The sequence below is a fragment of the Somniosus microcephalus genome, chromosome 8, assembly GCF_052327205.1.
Source record: "Somniosus microcephalus isolate GS21.2 chromosome 8, FLI_Smic_1.0, whole genome shotgun sequence".
Lineage (NCBI taxonomy): Eukaryota > Metazoa > Chordata > Chondrichthyes > Squaliformes > Somniosidae > Somniosus > Somniosus microcephalus.
The window spans coordinates 38,809,698-38,829,064 of NC_140994.1; the positions used below are offsets into that span (position 1 = coordinate 38,809,698).

The following is a 19,367-nucleotide window of genomic DNA, read 5'->3' on the forward strand; positions in this document are numbered from 1 at the left end:
CCTACCATTGACAATGTACAGACCCAGGCTTCGACAGAGCTGCAGGAGCTGTTTTCCGTTGGTATTTGTCTGCTTGTCGCAGTTATGCCTATATGGAAGGGAAGGGATATCGAAGTGGTTATTCCCGAATATGTAATTGTTTCCCTGATTATTGGTGAAGTCTGGTTCTTCGCCTGTTCTTGAATTGAGGGCCTGGTATTGGATAATTTCCCCCTCAATGTTGGAGAAGGTGTCCTCTTTAAAGTACGGGGATTCCATTGGGGGGATATAGAGTGCACAAATGTAAACATCTTGGGTGTTAGAGATAATCTCCCTCTCAACTTTGAGCCACATGTGGTTTTCGCCTTTTTTATAAATTTGATGTAATTCTTAAGCTCTATTTTAAACCAAATCAGTATGCCTCCGGAGTCTCTGCCTTGGGTTACTCCTGGTAATTTATTGGAGGGGACCACCAGCTCTGTGTACCCTTGGGGACGGCCAGTGTGTCCTTTTCCTTTATACCAAGTTTCCTGTAAAATGATAATATCTAGATCTTTAGTTTCATCTATGAACTCTGGGGTCCTACTCTTCACGTCGAGCACCGAAGAGCGTAGCCCTTGGATATTCCAGGTCGAAATATATAAGGATTTCATGTTAAGTTTGGTCTTTTACTATGATATGTTAAAGAATGATATGTGTTTGTCGTGTCTAAATGTGGGAAAAAAAGATCACCTCAGTTGTCTATAAATGCTAATACTACTTGGTTACAGTTCTTTCTATTAATTAGTCCTTGATTTTTTTCCATTTTCTGATCCATAAGGCGGAAGTACATGATGCTGCACGTCTGCTTATTGTCTCTTAATTAATGGATTGTCTCTGTCTGAGCTCAGTATCAAAATCCCTCATAAACATCCCTCAGGTTCTGGTGGGATCATCAAACTCCCTCTGTGACCCATAAAAATCATAATAAAAATATGGTTTAATAGCTTGAACCCAATAAAGTTCTAGCAAAATTAAATCTTTTATTTTAAAAGTGTTTTTTTCACCAATTACACATATGATTCCCAAGAAGCATCTCTCTCTCTCACAGAATTTGTCAACAGGGCCTTGTACTTCCCAGCCCAGTTGTCATGCTGATTGTCATGTGAAGTGGGTTGTTGAGGTATATTCTAGAAATTATAGCTCAAAAACAGCAGGATGAAAACAACAATTCCCAGAGAATTTGTCAACAGGAGTTAGACACTCCTGGTTGATTAATCCAAGCTCTGGGAACAGACCAGCACTCTAGCCTCAGGCCCTAGAGAGAAGGAAAGGCCTGAGCAGGGAAAACGTCCTAATCTTCATTGACTATCGGATCTAATGGCTTTAAAAACCAAAAATTTTGAGAGGTGTGATGCTACCAAGATGCCGTAGATGAAAAGCTTATTATATAAATTAATCTTGTATCTGTCAACAACATTATCATTATTTGTTAATGCTTGACCAGTACTGTTTCTGAATATTAGTTTATTCTTGATTAATCTTTTCAGTAGCTTACACAACACCAGCATTAGGTGAAACAACTATATGTTTCTCATCACTATTTAAATGCAGACAAAAGAATTTTAATGAAACAATATAATTTTACATAACCAGGAGGAGTGATCTTGTTTTCCTTTACAACATTTTCCCCATGAGATTCTTTTTCTGAAAGTAGTGGGGCTGCAGGTTTGCACACAGCAGCAGTCCTTTGATACTTTGCCCAAGTGGGCTTTCTTCGTGGGGAGCCTGAGCACTGAGTGTTGGTTGGCTGCTCGACCATAGGGGCATCACAGAGTACAATTTAAGCATAATTAAACAATGAAGATTTGATATTTATAAATGTGATACAAATGTCCCTTGTCCATATGCTGGTAATGCTGTAAAGATGTTACAAATATAAATAAGAAAATGGATTTGAGTAATGAAAAGGAAACAATTCATGGATAATGGGTGAGCATTGGATTGGGTTGATCAGATATGTCACACTGTTGCAGGATTTCAGTTTTTCTGAAATTGGAGCACAATCCATACTCCACTATTAACATTCTTCCCTTGATCAGTACAAAACTCACCTTTTATCCTTTATGAGAGGGCAAAAGTGCAAACATGGATATTTACAGTTCTTCAAGCAACCTGCGGTCCTAATGAAACCTGCTTGTTGAAATGTGAAGCCCCGCACAATGGATTAGCCTACTAATGTTCACTCTGAAAAGGCAGGGTAGAAATTGGACCTCATTGTGCCTGTTTTACGAAAGTGGCCCACACTTTTTAACCCATAAAAAGGGAGCATTATCAACCACATGGGTGCGATATTGGAGGCCAACTGGTGCTTGTTGAACCAAACCCCAGGAAAGAGTGAACCACTTTCAAAAATGGAGGTGTGAAGAATCCAGCATCCCTGAGGTAAAAGAGGAAAATCAAACAGGATTTTGTGTCACAATCACTATCCAATGAACTCTGCTGGGACTGCAGATATTTGGACATATGTTAGAAAAGAGCAAAATCAGGCTCAGCTGCAATACCCCAACAGTCATAGGACGTATCAGCACACTGTGTCAAAACTCAAATAAGATTACCAGCTAGTTGAGTGAGGTACAAGAGTGTAACCAGTGCTCATCGAACTAAAGCCCAGCGAGGGGAGAAAGCCTCAGGAGAGGTGAGGAGGTGAAGTTATTGGAAGAGAAACAAATTCCTGTTTTATTGTTACTCATTTCTTCATTGTTCTTAGAAGGAGGAGCATGTGGAGGGTATTTTCTGGGTGGCAGTAGATCTTTGCCAGCCTCAACTATCCACACCACTATCCAAATGGTGCGGAATGCACCTGGTACATACACGTGGACAATAACCAAGTTGAATTTCATTGACCTTCAGTAAGTACCAGTGTTTCCACTTACACGTTTTAACTGTAGATAATGTCAGAGGTACCTGTTGCCAAATAACTTTCCTGATAGATTCACTTAAGGGGTATCAATACTTCAGTTGAGTACTTTTAAACTGAAGTCTTCCCCACAGAAGAGGTGGTATTTCTCTGTTTTGTCAGTGAAAAAAGACCAACATGGAGATCTGCGTTTCGTCAAATTTTCAGGATGGAAAATATCTCACCTGAGTGATGCACCAGATCAGTTCCTCCTGGCCAGCTGTCACTCAGCTTCTCACTGGGTCTGAGCAGCCGAACATAACTCAGCACCTCAGTATCAGTCAAAGCTGGAGAATTAATCAATTTTGTATTTTTGATTTATCCAACTAAGGAAAGATGCTGATCCTTGCTCAGCTGGAGATGGACAGGAAGATAAACAGTTATCAGCTTCTGTTTAATCCTGTAAAGCCAAAACCTGAAACTCTATATAGTGCCTGAGTCAATCTACACAACAATCTTTCTGACTTCATTAATTCTTGAGTCACATTTTCCGAGGGAGTGGGGTAATCATTGGTTTATAGGTAATTTTCCACAAGTCCCATCAAGTTATGTTGTGGAAAAGTTACAGATTTTTCCAACTTTCCTATTTCCAACAGCCTCACATGAGGTGGAAATTCCTTTAGACCCGATTTCAAAACAGAATGTTATGATCAATGAAAATATCTTATTCTGGGGGCAATGATGCTGAGGACACTGCTACAAAATTAAAATAGAAAGAAAGAAACCAGCCAGGATTAAACAATGGAAATTGTAGCTAGAAAAATATTCTGTCGTCTTTTTTGATTACATTAAAGGTGAGGGAGAACAATTACAACAATATCCCTCAGGAGATTTACTAATTCGGGAAGCAATCATGTTCAGGCAAATTCTATTTAATCGGTGGAAAGATTGGGCTGGATGACTGAGCCTTGATCCATGCATCTTTATGTTTAGAATAGGTGTCCAGTGTCTTGTAAGGTTCGCAAAATTCTACAGATTCCCTCAAACCACGAAAAGAAGATTTTGGACTGTTTAAAAGAATATTGGGCCAAAAGGGGGCTTAAAGTTAATACCCCAGGATTTTGGTTATTTTAAAAGGACACGTTCAGGCATGTTTGGGAAAAAGGCTGCAACAAAGAATTTGGGATCTACCTATGCAGTAGCCAGTTTGAGTATTCGAGGTAATCAAACTGTCTGGGGGAAACTGTAAACGTCACTCAACCCCTATCAAGACATTTACATGCTGACAATAGACCCACGGAAGAACAGCCTCACAGAACCCATCCAAGTCATGCATAAGCCAAATCGTTTAGCCAACCAACAAAGAACCTCAAGGCCCCACAGGAAACTCAAAGACTAAGGACAAAACTGACAATTAAACAAGAGTTTAAACAATCGATGGGACCATCCCGAAACCACTTCACACGTTCTTAAACAACTTAAGATCGATGGGACCATCCTGAAACCAATTAAACAATTGAACAGATCAATATTAATGAGCCCGCCCAAAATCTAACAATTAGCAGGCCTCGTTTAGTATAATTGGAGGCCTGTTTTTACAAGAAAGCAGTTAGTTCATCGAGGGGAGTTCATCAAGGAAATCATCAAGAAGCAGCTCTCTCTCTCTACACAGTTCGATGAGTTTGATGGGTTCGAACAGTTCGATAAGTACAGTTCAGCAGAAAGAGTTCAACCAGTTCGAGAAGAAAGGAGAGACCCATCGTTCAAGTTTAAAACACCATCGAAACTCGGCGGTTTCAGAAGCAAGCATCTGGAAGCAGTTCTCTCAAAGAAAAAGAAGTAACACATCATCGGACACCTCGCTGCACCAAGGGCCCCACGAAACCAACAACCAAATATTACCAGAAGCCAACCAGGTAATACTGGGCCACCGCGACCAACAAGAAACCAACTCGGAAGAAACCAAAGATCTGCAAGTTTTTCCACTCTACAAACTATTCCTGCGTTTGGTGAGCACTATCCCTGGTCCTTTAGAGTCCAACTTAGCTAGTAAGGTGGGATTGGGAGGGGTGAGGTATTTGTCTACTCTAATTTTTCCCTCGTGTATGTCGAAGTGTTACCCCATTTTATTAGAGTGTTAAGATTATTGTATTGTATTTTTCCTTCTCAAATAAAAACCAAAGTTCTTGTATCAAATTCAGTTGTCTGCTGCAATTTCATTACAACCCCCAAATAAGTCCAGGTCTAGAACCAAGGGAGTGGGAGCGATTCGAACCGCTCATAAGTCAGAGGCAAAGCTGACCCACACACCACCCCTTATAGTCTCCAAATGGTGTCGGTATGTGTGTGCATATGTGTTGCATGGTTTATGAAGAAAATTAATGATGAAAAATAAATTACTTCAAAATACATTTTCAACCTATGATCATTCTCTCCCCAGGCTGGAATTTTCATCAAGTTGCTCATATGATTATGTTGCGATATATGATGGGCCTTCAACAAATTCTACTTTGCTTGTAACAATATGTAGTGGATCAAGCCATATATTTACATCATCGTCCAACAGTATGACTGTTTATTTTAGATTAGTTAACAGTGAAAGTAGACGTGGCTTTACTGCATATTACTACTCCCTGCCAGTGCACAGCGAGTCTGTTAAATGTCTTCTCTTGTTCAATTAAATTTAAATTAAAACTGAAGGAAAATTATTTAACATGTGTGATTAGTTTCAAAGAACCATTAAGGATCAACAAAGGCTTCCATCCATTATGTTTCACATAAATTAATTGCAGTTTTAAATTCATCACCGAGCATTTAAAGAAACTATAGCATCCTATGGACTTTGTCTAGAGTCATCATTTGTTTCTTTACTTCTCCCATTACCATCTCCTTTTGCCTTGCACCGTCATCCGTTTTGTCTTTTAATCTCTCCTGCCTTCCATCCTATCACAGACCTTCCCTTTTGTTCTTTCCTCCCCTCCGTCCTCTCCCTGCCCCTGCACTTGCTTAAAAACCTGTGACATCTCCAACTTTTTCCAGTTCTGACGAAGGGTCATCGACCTGAAACATTAACTCTGTTTCTCTCTCTACAGATGCTGCCTGGCCTGCTGAGTATTTCCAGCATTTTCTGTTTTTATTTCAGATTTCCAGCATCTGCAGTATTTTGTTTTTGCATCCTATTTAACCCTGAGCTGAGCTTCCAACCCCATATCTGTAAAGTCTGTGTGTTCTAGTTGTAATTAATAACACACAGACTACAAGATTAAAGTTCAACAGGTCTTTACTGGTTGGAGGTCAGGACTATACTAAATACAATCTTACTACACAGTGCTTATATACCGGTGGTCACCACCGGTATTACGTATACAGCAGCCAGAGAAAGTAGTACATCTCTTAAGGTGGAACAGGCTTAAGTTCTCTTAAGGTGGAACAGGTTACATACACCACAATCCTCCCTTTTTATGCTTAATAGTCATATCCCCATTTAACATAACATCATAACATATATAACTTCAGGTATAAACAGTTCAAAGGTTCAGTCTCTCAGGAGGCCTTCTGATTCGGTCTGGATAACGCCTTTCAGTGGTCTCTGATTCTTGTTGCTGAGGTGACTCTTCTTGTTGGTTTCCTATGTATTGGACGTCATCATCAGGTACAGTCCCTGCCGAGGTAGATGCTTCAGGTTCATTAACGTCTTCCACAGTTGTCTCTGTCGCAACCATGGGTTCGACCCTTGCTCTTGATTCTACCAGTTGATCCGCATGACGCCTTATCACATTGTTACCAATATCTACTGTGTACATCAGAGGTCCTTGTCTGGCCCGAATTGTTCCGGACTGCCATTTTTCGTTTCCATAGCCCCTTGCCAACACTGGTTGTCCTACTTCGAAACTTCGAGTGGACTTGTTATTAATATGCCGGAACTGTTTGTTTTCCACTTCCCTCCGCACATTTGGTTTTAACAAGTCCAACCTGGACCGCAACCTCCTGTTATAAAACATCATGGCAGGACTTTGGTTAGTCACTGCATGAGCGGCGTTTCGATACGCCATTAGGGAATTGTCCACCTTGTGCTGTAGCAGAATCTGATCATCGTTCATGGCCTTTATTGCCTTTTTGAATGTTTGGACAAATCTCTCGGCCAACCCGTTTGTCGCCGGATGATATGGGGCAGAGGTATAATGTTTCACCCCATTCTTCTTTAAGAATTTTTGGAATTCTTCCGACACGAACTGTGGTCCGTTGTCCGAACAGATCTGTTCTGGCAATCCGTTCCTTGCGAATATTGTTCTTAACACCGCAATTGTCTTTTCTGAAGTAGTGGTATTCATCTTGATCACTTCTGGCCATTTGGAATGTGCGTCCACCGCAATTAGGAACATGGAGTCCATGAATGGACCAGCAAAGTCAATATGTACGCGTTGCCATGGGGCTGAAGGCCATTCCCATGGGTGTAGTGGTGCGATCGGAGGTGCATTTTGCACTTTTTGGCACCCAGCGCAGCTTTTCGTCAACTCCTCTATCTGTTGGTCAATACCCGGCCACCATACATAAGCCCTAGCAAGACTTTTCATCTTAACTCCCCCCAGATGACCTTCATGCAGTTCTTTTAGAACTCTTTCCCTTAACTTGGGAGGAATAATCACTCTTGTCCCGTACATCAAAGTACCATGGCAGACGGACAGCTGGTCTCGCCTTGCCGAGAATGCCGGTAACAGAGGATCACCACGTGTTGGCCATCCTTTCACTGTCACCTCGTAGACTCTGGACAGTGTCGGGTCGTTCCTGGTTTCTCTTTCAATACTTGCATTGGTGACTGGTAAACACTCGATGATGGTCGAATGAAATAACTCAACAGGGTCAACTTTCGTCGTTTCTTCTTCTTCAGGTAGTGGCAGGCGCGACAGCCCATCAGCATTGCCATGCTGCTTCGTACCTTTGAATTCTATTTGATATTGATGTGCCCCTAGGAAAAGGGACCATCTCTGGAGACGCTGTGCTGTCATCACTGAAACACCCTTCTTAGGGTTAAAAATGGATACCAACGGCTGATGGTCTGTCAGAAGTGTGAATTTTTGGCCCTGCAGGTAATGATTAAACTTCTTCACTCCCCATACAAGGCTGAGAGCCTCCCTATCGATCTGCGCATAGTTGCGCTCAGCGGAGGTCAATGATCTGGATGCAAACGCGACTGGCCTTTCCGTGCCATTTGGCAACTTGTGTGAGAGTACTGCCCCAATACCATATGGAGAAGCATCACAAGCCAACCGAATAGGCAGTGTCGGGTTGAAGTGAGCCAACACTTCCTCTGAGGTGATCAATTCTTTGCTTTTGCGAAATGCCTTCTTACAGTTTTCGCTCCATTCCCATGGTACCCCCTTCTGTAAAAGAGCGTTTAGCGGGTGCAGTACCGTGGATAGATTTGGTAGAAATTTATGGTAATAGTTAATCAATCCTAGAAACGACCTCAACTGAGAGACATTATCCGGAGCGGGAGCCTTTACAACTGCCTCTATCTTATCAGGAGACTTATGAAGCCCCTCCCGGTCAATGACATGACCACAGTACGAGATCCGCTTCTGGAAGAACTCACATTTTTGCCGATTAACTCTAAGTCCATACTCTTTCAGTCTGTTGAGCACCAGTTCCAAGTTTGCGAGGTGTTCTTCATCACCATCACCTGTAATCAGAATATCATCCAGGTAACATTGTGTGCCTGGAATTCCCTGTAGTACCTGCTCCATGGCCCTCTGCCAAATTGCTGGAGCCGATGCCACTCCAAAAACCAGCCTATTGTACCGGTACAAACCTCGATGCGTGTTGATCGTGAGGTATTGGCGTGACTCTTCTTCAACCTCCATCTGCAAGTACGCCTGCGCCAGGTCTATCTTGGTGAAGTGTTTCCCGCCAGACAACGAAGCAAAAATATCCTCAATCCGTGGAAGCGGATACTGCACCGTGTGAAGCACCGGATTAACGGTGATTTTGAAATCTCCACAGATGCGAACCTTCCCTGGTTCTCCTGGCTTGTTGCTCGAAGGACGTTTCATAATGGGAACAATGGGCGTAGCCCACTCACTCCAATCTACCTTAGACAGTACACCTGAACGTTCTAGCGCTTCCAGTTCCGCTTCTACAGTAGGTCGTATTGCATAGGGTACCGGTCTGGCTTTAAAAAATTTTGGGTGTGCATGTTCATCAATCTTGATGTTTGCCGTAATTCCTCTCAGTGTTCCCAGTCCCTGCTGGAACACCTCTTTAGCATCATCCAATATTCTGGACAATCGTTTAGGTTTGACATCTGTTTCCCCGGAATCTACCGTTAGTGCCTTCAAGGAGTGCCAGTCCATATTCATTTTCCTAATCCACTCCCATCCCAGTAGTGGTGGACCTCCTTCAGGTAGCACATATAAGTCCATTACTTGGCTTTCTTCGCCCTTGTGGACCACTTTTACCTCTATCTTTCCGATGGGGTACACTCTTTGCCCCGTGTATGTTTTCAATATAATCTCCGTATCCCGTAGGGGAATATGTTGGAATAACCTTTTGTAATCTTTCTTATTCATGACCGTCAATGCCGATCCAGTGTCCAATTCCATCTTTACTTGGACTCCTGCTATCTGAAGAGTGACCCAAATTGTCTGGAGATCTGCATCCTTACCAACGTTGTGTACTCTTAAGCTACCCAGTTCATTACTGCTAGCGTCTGAATCTGACTTCTGTTCGGTCGAACTGTTCTTTGTCACCTTGTGTACCTTTATGTATTTTCCTTGCGGTGACTTTTTGTTGCTGGTCTTCTTTCCTGACCGGCATACTTTAGCTATGTGGCCAAGCCTGCCACACGTTCTGCATTCTTGGTTTTTAAACCAACACTGGTCCTGATCGTGCGTTGTCTTTCCGCAACGATAACATTTTACAGTACTCAAACCCAATTTATTTGTACTGAGTTCCGGTGACCGTAGCTGCATTACTGCCGTGCCTCTCGCTGCGGCTTCGTGTGCTGCTGCCATAGTGACCGCTTTCTCAAGCGTCAGCTCATTCTCCTCGAGCAATCGCTTTTGTGTATCTTCTTTTAATAAACCACACACAAATTTATCTCGTAGCGCCTCTGTCAGTCTCGTTCCGAATTGACTGTCCTTTGCTAGCTTATGCAATTCCATTAAATATTCAGCATTGCTTTCATCCTTCAGCTGCCTTCTGCTGTAAAATTTAAATCGTTCCGCTAGCATCAGCGGCGTGGGGTTTAGGTGATTTTTCAGGACAGTAACAATCTCCTTGAACGTCTTATCCGCCGGTTCATCTGGCGTTAAAAGGTGTTTCAATTGCCCGTATGTCTTCGCACCCATTAAGTTTAATAATGTTAGTGCTTTCTCTTCACCTGGGATTTTATTTGCTTTACAATAATTTTGTATGCGTTCTACATACATAGCCCAATCTTCGATGTCGCTATCAAAGGTATTAATGTTCCCATGTTTAGGCATCGTTGCAATTTAATTTATTTTTATTTTTATCCAAGATGGCGGCTTCCGCGCTCTTGTCTTCGTCCTCCGCCTACAAAATGGCGGTTTTCCCGCGCTTGGCGGTCTTCACCCTTCCCCCGACGCTGTCTCTGCTTCACCGCGGCTCTCGCGCCTTCAGTTGCCCCCAGACGCTGCGCCTTTTTAGCCCGAATGCGGCCCGGCCCTTATCACCAGCCGCGATCGATGTCCCCGCGCTGCGCCTTTCGGCCCGAATGCGGCCCGGCCCTTATCTCCGGTCGCGATCGATCTCACCGCCCTTATTCCTCCGTCTTCCCTCCCCGCCTATACAGCCAACGCGGCCGACTTTCTGGTCGCGTCGCTGCCCAGCTTACCCACTACCGAGGTAGAAAGAAGATAGCTGACAGCCGCTGATGGAGGCTTCGAGTTCAGGATGTCTTCTGCACTCTGGTTTCTCGATGTCTGCCGCACGACGTGTCTTCCAGCAGGGTGATGAGGGTGGAAGCCTCTCTTCGATGTCCGTTCTGTGGACGAAGCCGCCGTGGATATAACTGCCGCAGGGTAAGAATCTGACTTGTCGCCACTGTAAAGTCTGTGTGTTCTAGTTGTAATTAATAACACACAGACTACAAGATTAAAGTTCAACAGGTCTTTACTGGTTGGAGGTCAGGACTATACTAAATACAATCTTACTACACAGTGCTTATATACCGGTGGTCACCACCGGTATTACGTATACAGCAGCCAGAGAAAGTAGTACATCTCTTAAGGTGGAACAGGCTTAAGTTCTCTTAAGGTGGAACAGGTTACATACACCACAATATCCACTCCATCACCAAGAACGCCTACTTCCACCTCTGTAATATCTCCGCCCGTGCCTCAGCCCATCTGCTACTGAAACTTTCATTCATGCATTTGTTACCTCCAGACTCGACTATTCCAATGCTCTCCTGGTTAGCCTCCCATCTTTCACCTTCTGTAAACCTGAACTCAACCAAAACTCTGCTGCCCATATCCTAACTCGCAACAATTCCCATTCACCCATCACCCTTGTGCTCGCCTACCAACATTGGCTCCCAGTCCAGCAACACCTCAGATTTAACATTCTCATCCTTCTGTTCAAATCCCTCCATGGCCTCGCCCCTCACTATCTCTGTAACTTCCTCCAGCCCTACAACCCTCCAAGGACTCAGTGTTTCCCTGGCCTCTTGTGCATCCCCGAATTGCTTCGCTCCACCATTGGCGGCTATGCCTTCAGCTGTCAAGGCCCTAAGCTCTGGAAATCCCTCCCTAAACCTCTCTCCCTCTCTATCTTTCTCTCCTCCTTTAAGATGCTTCTTAAAACCTACCTCTTTGACTGAGCTTTTGGTCATCTGTCCTAATATTTCCTTATGTGGCTTAGTGTCAAATTTTGCCTGATAATACTCCTATGAGACACCTTGGGACATTTAACTATATTAGAGCCACTATATAAATGTAAGCTGTTGTTGTTTTCTGCAATGAAATATTTTCCCAGTGATAAAATGTTGCAGTTGCAATAAAAGTACTAGAATCATAAGATAGTGTGACTGACAAAAAATACATGCTGAGATTTAGCCAATTTTCCAATGAAAGCTATTAATATTAAGTTTCATAAATGTCAAAATAAACATTTATTTTACAACAGCTGCACTTGAAACACAAAGTTCAACAGATAAAAAAGTTTTGTTATGCGAGCAATTGAAATTTGTCCAGAGTGAACAGCACTTACTGCATGATTTAGAAAAGGGCGATATTCAAGTGATGAATATTGAATTTTAACATGTTAAATATAATTTCCATCTAACACTCCATTAACAACATAGTTGCTAATTCACTTTTATAACAGGCTGCCGGTACCAAATTAACTGTGATCCATCTAAACACAAGGGCTTGGAAATTTGATTGCGCACAGAGGGCTGGCCAGGTGATGTATTTGTCTCACCAAGTGGTTCCAGGGTATTAGTGTGAAATTATTGCGGTGACCTCATTATAATGAATCAGGTGTACAGCCAATGCTACCCATGCTATTCAATGGCTGCACCCTTTTCAATTTGGGAGGCCAGGACACTACTTAAAGGCAGCCAGCACCTCCTAAAGAGGAAGTGCATTCTGGTTGCAAAACCTGTACTGCAAGTTCTAGAGGAAATGGCTGAAGAAGGGGGAGAGTGGGCACCAGAGTTCTCTGATGCTGCAGTTGAGGCCTTGGTGCAGGCAGTGGCGAAGAAGGACATCCTTTTTCACCTAGGGGCAGGAAGCTTTGGGGGCCACTGTTGAAAGGGGCTTCCAGAGCATCACATCACTCCAGTGCTCTGTTTTCCAACAGAGCACTAGGAGTGCTGAAGCGCCACTCCAGGAGAGTGGCCTTGGCTCCGTGGGAGAGGTACTTGCTGTCCCCTCTCAGGAGGAACACATGCCTGTTCGCCCACCAGTCACTCCGTCAGTGCCTTGTTGCACGCAGCAAGCCGACCGACTGCTGCAGCCCATGCCGAGATGCTTCAATCAGCAGCCAGGCTATCCAGGCCCAGAGCTGCTCTGGTTCAACCTACAAGGTCATGTAAAATGTCCTCAATGGAAGCTCAGCAGCCTTCCACCTCCCAGGCTGCAGCCACTGGGGAAGCACCTCGTTGGCGCACCAGGAAGTGCACTGATCGCCATATTGTTATAGGAGGTAACCTTGGCGACAGTAGCACACACTGGCAGCATTCTAAGTGGAAATTAATGCATTTAAATAACTGCGCTTATTTCAGGAGCCGTTTTCCATTTGGACCATCCCAACGCTTCACTCACCACGAGGTGACCTCACGCAACACAACGCGACGGTAACTGGCATGAAGGCCATGTCGCCAGTATGATGCCTTTAGATAGTGCTGGCCCAATTTCTAGGCCAGAATGTTTAAGAATGTGGAAGCTACTCAATTTTTTTATGTAACTAATTCTGATGCCATAAAAATACATTCATAAATACAGCGCAGTTCTCCATGAGGAGAAATAAAAAATAACCACCATAAACCACCAGAAATATAACTTTGGGTCCTGCTTTGCCTAAAGTTTTGGGTGTAAATCTACAGCTCAATCAGCCTGGGTTGAATTCAGGTAATTCACGTTCTCTGATCCTTTACATGGGGGCAAATATGCGGCAGAGGGTTTTGGCACAGGTTTTGCTGAATCGGTGCAAAAGATCAAGAAAACTCGGACGTAGCATAAAACCATCATAAGTCACTTACACACATTTGCTCAATGTTTTGTTCTGAAAATTAATACTATGTTGTACTTCTACCAAAAAATATGAGGCAATTCAGGGCCAACATAATACCCTTATTCATTATGAGCTGATCCGTTCACTGATAACAGCATTCAGTGTACATGAAGCTGAAACAGCTCACCTGTTAGTAAAGACTAAAACCTCAGTCTAACATCTTAAATCTCAAATTATCTTTGCTGGTTTCATTCGTGCTTGACTACAATAGATAAATCTAACTTTTGTAGTTTGGGACCTAGGTCACAAACACATAGAGGAATCATCTCCTACCACACAGTATAATAGATGTGCAAGACACCTTATGCAGTTGAAAGTCCTGGCTGTAGTGAATACACTACAGGGATGATTCCATGTTCCCAGAAAGCACAAGCTGGAGATAGGACTTCCTGACTGAAGTACAGAATCATTCCATAGTTTTTACCACTTATATTCCTATTACTGTACTACCTACTTACTTCTGAAAGGCATCTAGTAAATTTCAAATATTAGGATAAGATTTCCTCTGGTCATTAAAGGCTAACAACATTGTAAATACAGTGGGAATATTTCCTCCACTCCCTTATTTCCAGCAAAAGTCATACATTCTTTTAGAATGCTTTTTATGAATTCACTATAATAAGCAAACAGGAAATGTTTGTTATGTTTACAATATCACGAACACAAAGCAACCAGAAGAAATCGTTCCCTCATTGTGATCTAAACCATCATTAAAGTCTAATCTAAATCTACAGCACCATTACCTGATATCTAAGGTTGAGCTCCAGTTTTCTAATTCCACAGCCCATCAACCCTTTATATTCCAGAATTTACTTCCTTCTGTTGCCTAAAATGTTTTCAAGTGTCTCCTCTTAAATGTTCAACCTTTGTGTAGATTGGGCCTATACTCTCTGGAGTTTAGAAGAATGAGAGGTGATCTCATTGAAACATACAAGATTCTGAAGGGGATTGACAGGGTAGATGCTGTGAGGTTGTTTCCCCTGGCTGGAGAGTCTAGAACTAGGGGGCATAGTCTCAGGATAAGGGGTAGGCCATTGAAGACCGAGATGAGGAGGAATTTCTTCACTCAGAGGGTTGTGAATCTTTGGCATTCTCTGCCCCAGAGGGCTGTGAATGCTGAGTCGTTGAGTATATTCAAGGCTGAGAGAGATAGATTTTTGGACTCTAGGGGAATCAAGGGATATGAAGACCGGGCGGGAAAGTGGAGTTGAGGTCGAAGATCAGCCATGATCTTATTGAATGGCGGAGCAGGCTCGAGGGGCCGTATGGCCTACTCCGGCTCCTATTTCTTATATTCTTATGTTCAACTTCTTTATTCCTCTGAAATGGTCTCTCTTTTCATTTAGTTCCAACCTATACACTCAGTCATTTTCTATTTATTTATAAATAATTGAAATTAATGCATGAAAAGCTTGACAATTAATATTTGATTTTTTTTTTTTTTAAAAAGCACAAAACTGATTTTGTTTTCTTTTCTTTTAAAGTGCATTTATCCTGCTCAAGAAATTACATGGAAGCAGTAGTTAACAAGTTAGATCTCTATTTGCTGGGTTATAGAGAATTATGTTTTCCTGAATGATCCAAGCTGTAGCCCAGTAATCTCCTTACATTTACTATACCACTTAACAGCTGTGGTACAATACAACAGGTAAGGGACACATTTGACAGTGTTTGACTTTGACACAATATATACTGTAGATCTCCAGTGACATTGCTTATAGTGAGTCAGAGAATATGTTGTTTTATAGCACGTAACATATAATAAATTATCAGGGCCACTGATTTATGGTGATTGAAGAAGTCAAATGTCATTTTTATTAGAGTATTGAAGGTATGTATTGAGTGAAACCCTATTAAGTAACCGCACCCCCCACCCTGCCTCAAGGATGGGTAGTGAGGCCCAAGGGATTTCTTATATCACTATTGATTTTAAAAGCATGGGAGTACTTGTAGCAATGGTTGAGAATACGGTTTTTAGTACTAAGGGAGCCATGGGACTCAAAGTTGGGGGTTGCAGCAGGGGATGTCCAGTTACAAAGGAGAAATGGCAACAGCAGCAGAGATCAAGGTCGGGTTGGGCTCACAGCTGGGTTGGCAAGGCAACAGTCACAAACCAGATGTAGCAATAGGCCTTTGCCCCAATTGTAGTATCTCCAAAGTATGTTGCAGAGAATAGTAGCACAGATCTTGGTAGTTTTGCACCTCCCAGATGCTCCAACTAACTCTGCTCAACAAACTGCTGTTAAGTTTTGCTATTTAACTATAACATAAAAGTCAAAGAATTATATAAAAATAAGGACAGAATAGTTGACTTTAAACTAGCGACTGAATTACATCTGTGTGGCCTGGCCCAGCCTATTCCCCACCCTCTAACCCTGCTTCAGCTGAAGACTACACCTACTCTTCACTCCTCATATGGAACACCACAGGAAATCAACTAGTTCTATTTGAAAATACCTTTTGTTCAGTAATCTTCATCAATTGTAGATGTATTTTCCATTGTTGCTCACAGGGCTTAACATTTTATCAATATAGTGGAACATCATTCGGAATGCATTTCATAAAGAAACGCAGCATTTTCTTAATATGTAATCCAGTTGATACTCTTTCTATATCCACAGGAAATCAATGGCAATATAGTTTACTCCAACACTCTTGGAATACTCTCCACTTGCCTGGATGAGTGCAGCTCCAACAACTCTCAAGCAGCTCAACACCATCTAGGACAAAGCAGCCCGCTTGATTGGCACCCCATCCACCACCTTAAACATTCACTCCCTCCACCACCGGCGTACCGTGGCTGCAATGTGTACCATCTACAAGATGCGCTGCAGCAACTCGCCAAGGCTTCTTATAATAATAATAATTCAACTTTCTTGTCATTGTACAATGCACAAGTACATGAACAACGAAATGTGATCTTGCAAGCTCCCATGAGTCCAGTACAAATAACATTAACATTAAACGTAAATAGCACCATCCTGGGAGAAGCAAAGCCGCTGCGTCTGTGCGCGCCGCCATTCCATTTCCACCATTCCTCCTGTCCGACAATCTTCAGCCCAACGCCTGGGCCTGCTCACCAGCCGCCTCTCCCGGGGCTCCTTCTGTGACCTTCTCACCAGCCGCCTCTCCCGGGGCTCCTTCTGTGACCTTCTCACCAACCGCCCCTCCTCGGGGCTCCTTCCGTGACCTTCTCACCAACTGCCCCTCCTCGGGGCTCCTTCCGTGACCTTCTGCACCTGATCTTCCCTAATGGTCACCCCTCCAGGTACTAACCAGGCCTGGCTCTGCTTAGCTTCCAAGCCTTGCCAGTGACCCTGTCCCTAGTCCCAGGAACAGGCAGCACCTCCCAAACTCGCGACCTCTTCCACCTAGAAGGACAAGGGCAGCAGGCACATGGGAACACCATCACCTGCAAGTTCCCTTCCAAATCAGACACCATCCCGACTTGGAAGTTCATCGTGGGTGGATCAAAATCCTAGAACTCCCTCTAACAGCACTGTGGGAGTACCTTCACCCCACGGACTGCAGCGGTTCAAAAAGGCAGCTCACCACCACCTTCTCAAGGGCAATTAGGGATGGGCAATAAATGCTGGCCTTGCCAGCGATGCCCACATCCCATAAATGAATTTAAAAAAACACCATCAGACTATCACAATCAGTTATAACTCACCAAATAGCACTACAAATCCACATAGGCTGTGAAATGTAGCAGAACACAGTTGTTAAAGTTATCTACTGGACTAAAGATGACATAACTCAGAATAAAACAGAACCCAGCAAGTTTAACATGAGGATGACATTTTAGGAGTCTGCATCATTTAACAGTCCAGTGCGAGATTATGTGTACCTCAGACAGGCCTTATTCGTTCAAATTAGTCTCAACAGCTCAGACACAAATCTTGTAGTATTTGTGGATACCTGTACAATATCTCGTTATTCCTTCGACTGGACCTGTGACCTAATCAAGAATGGGTAAGAAATGCCAACTACTATGTAAAATTATAGAAAAAAACTTGCATTGATACAGTACCTTTCACATCCTCAGTAGGTCCCAAAGCACTCTACAAATAATGAATTACTTTTAAAGTGTTCATTGCTGTTTGGTAGGCAAGAACGTCAGCCAGTTTAAGCAGAAGCTCCCACAAACAGCAATGAGGCAGAAATTAGGATCGGGGGCTTGCCGCGCGTGCAAGCCCCCGATGTGCACTTACCCAACGCGCCGGCCGTTGAGCTTCAGGGACGCCTGGAATTCCTGTTTTAAAATGATGACTCCCGGGCAGCGTCTGACGTCACGCTGCCCAGGAGTGCAGCCAGCGCGAAGCCTGGAGCGCACAGTGCAAGTGAGACACGCCCCTTGAGGTCTCATTTTAATAGGACACGCCCCCAATGTTTCTCACAAGCTGCAAAGCATTTTTACATGCAGAGCAGCATTTTAAATAGGTTTTTGGTATTTTTATGAAGCTTTTGGTAACTTATAAACTTTTAAAAACGTTTACATTATTTTGAAGAATCTGAAGTAGTTTTAAACAGAATTAAAGCAATTTAAAGACTTTTAAAAGCCCTGAAAGCATTTTTTTCATTCCATTTATTTAATTAGCAACATCGTCGTCGTATGTGTCTTCACACTGTTCCCTTTGGGGAACTGTATGAAGTGGTGGAAGGATTTATGGCCGTGATTAACGCTCCTTCCGTGACCGTAACTGTAGTGTATGTGCCTTTAAGAGCCCCATGTGTACTGTAATGCCAGTAATGGCCACTCGGGCTATATAAGCCTGTATATTGTGTTGTATCCGTTAGTTCCCGTCCAGACTTTGTTTAGTAAACACCTATGAACCAAACTCCTGTCTTCAGTGTCTCTATCAACACACAGACACAACAGTGGCGACGAAGTGGAAACGGACTTACCTGCAATTCGGCAGCACCTCAAGGACATCGATTCCTCTGGTGTCCAGAAGAATCAAGAAAGTGAAAGAAGCTGTGGTTTCACCAGCTGGCCAAGCTGGTGGCAGGTACTGCGCTAATCCTTCCTGGGCGTCAGGCTGGGGCTCCAGCGGCTGGCTCTACAGCTGGGACAAGCAGCGAAATCGGAGGCAAGCAGTAACAGACGGGGAGGGAGCACTCGGGAGACGGCCGGCGCTGCAAGCAGGTCGGCGTTCAGACCTAGAGAGAAAGTCCGGCGGGAACAAGTCTCCAACTGTAAATAAATAAATAAAAAAAGACGGAAACCGCGGGAAACAGCGTTGTCATCGGCAGCAGCGGCGGGAAAGCACGGGAAGCGCCATATCTTTTCTGCAGAAAAGAAAGAAAAGCGCGGGAAGCGCCATATCTTTTCTAAGATGCCTAAGTCTGGCAATATTGATGCTTTTGATAATGAGATAGAGGATTGGACCACATATGTGGAAAGAGTGGAGGTATATTGCACTGCAAATGGAATAGAAGATGAAAAAAAAGCTTCAGTACTGCTAAATCTAATGGGTGCAAAGACATACGGGCTGTTACGAAATTTAATCACTCCAGCCAAACCAAAGGACAAGAATTTTAAAGAAATTGTTGATACCCTACAGGAGCACTTAAACCCAACACCGCTACTGATAGCGGAACGATTCAAATTCTTCAAGAGAAATCAACACAAGAATGAAAGTAACGCTGATTACCTCACCGAATTAAGAAAGCTATCAAAACACTGCCAATTCGGGGCAGGACTAGCAGATTATCTTCAAGACAAATTCGTCTGCGGTCTCTTAAGTGAAGG

General features: G+C 43.3%; 1 pseudogene; it reads left to right on the plus strand.

Moving 5' to 3' along the window:
• The first annotated feature begins 2,805 nt into the window (after window positions 1–2,805).
• The window catches only part of LOC147113465 (CUB and zona pellucida-like domain-containing protein 1), a 31,197-nt pseudogene continuing 14,635 nt past the window's right edge, over window positions 2,806–19,367 (plus strand).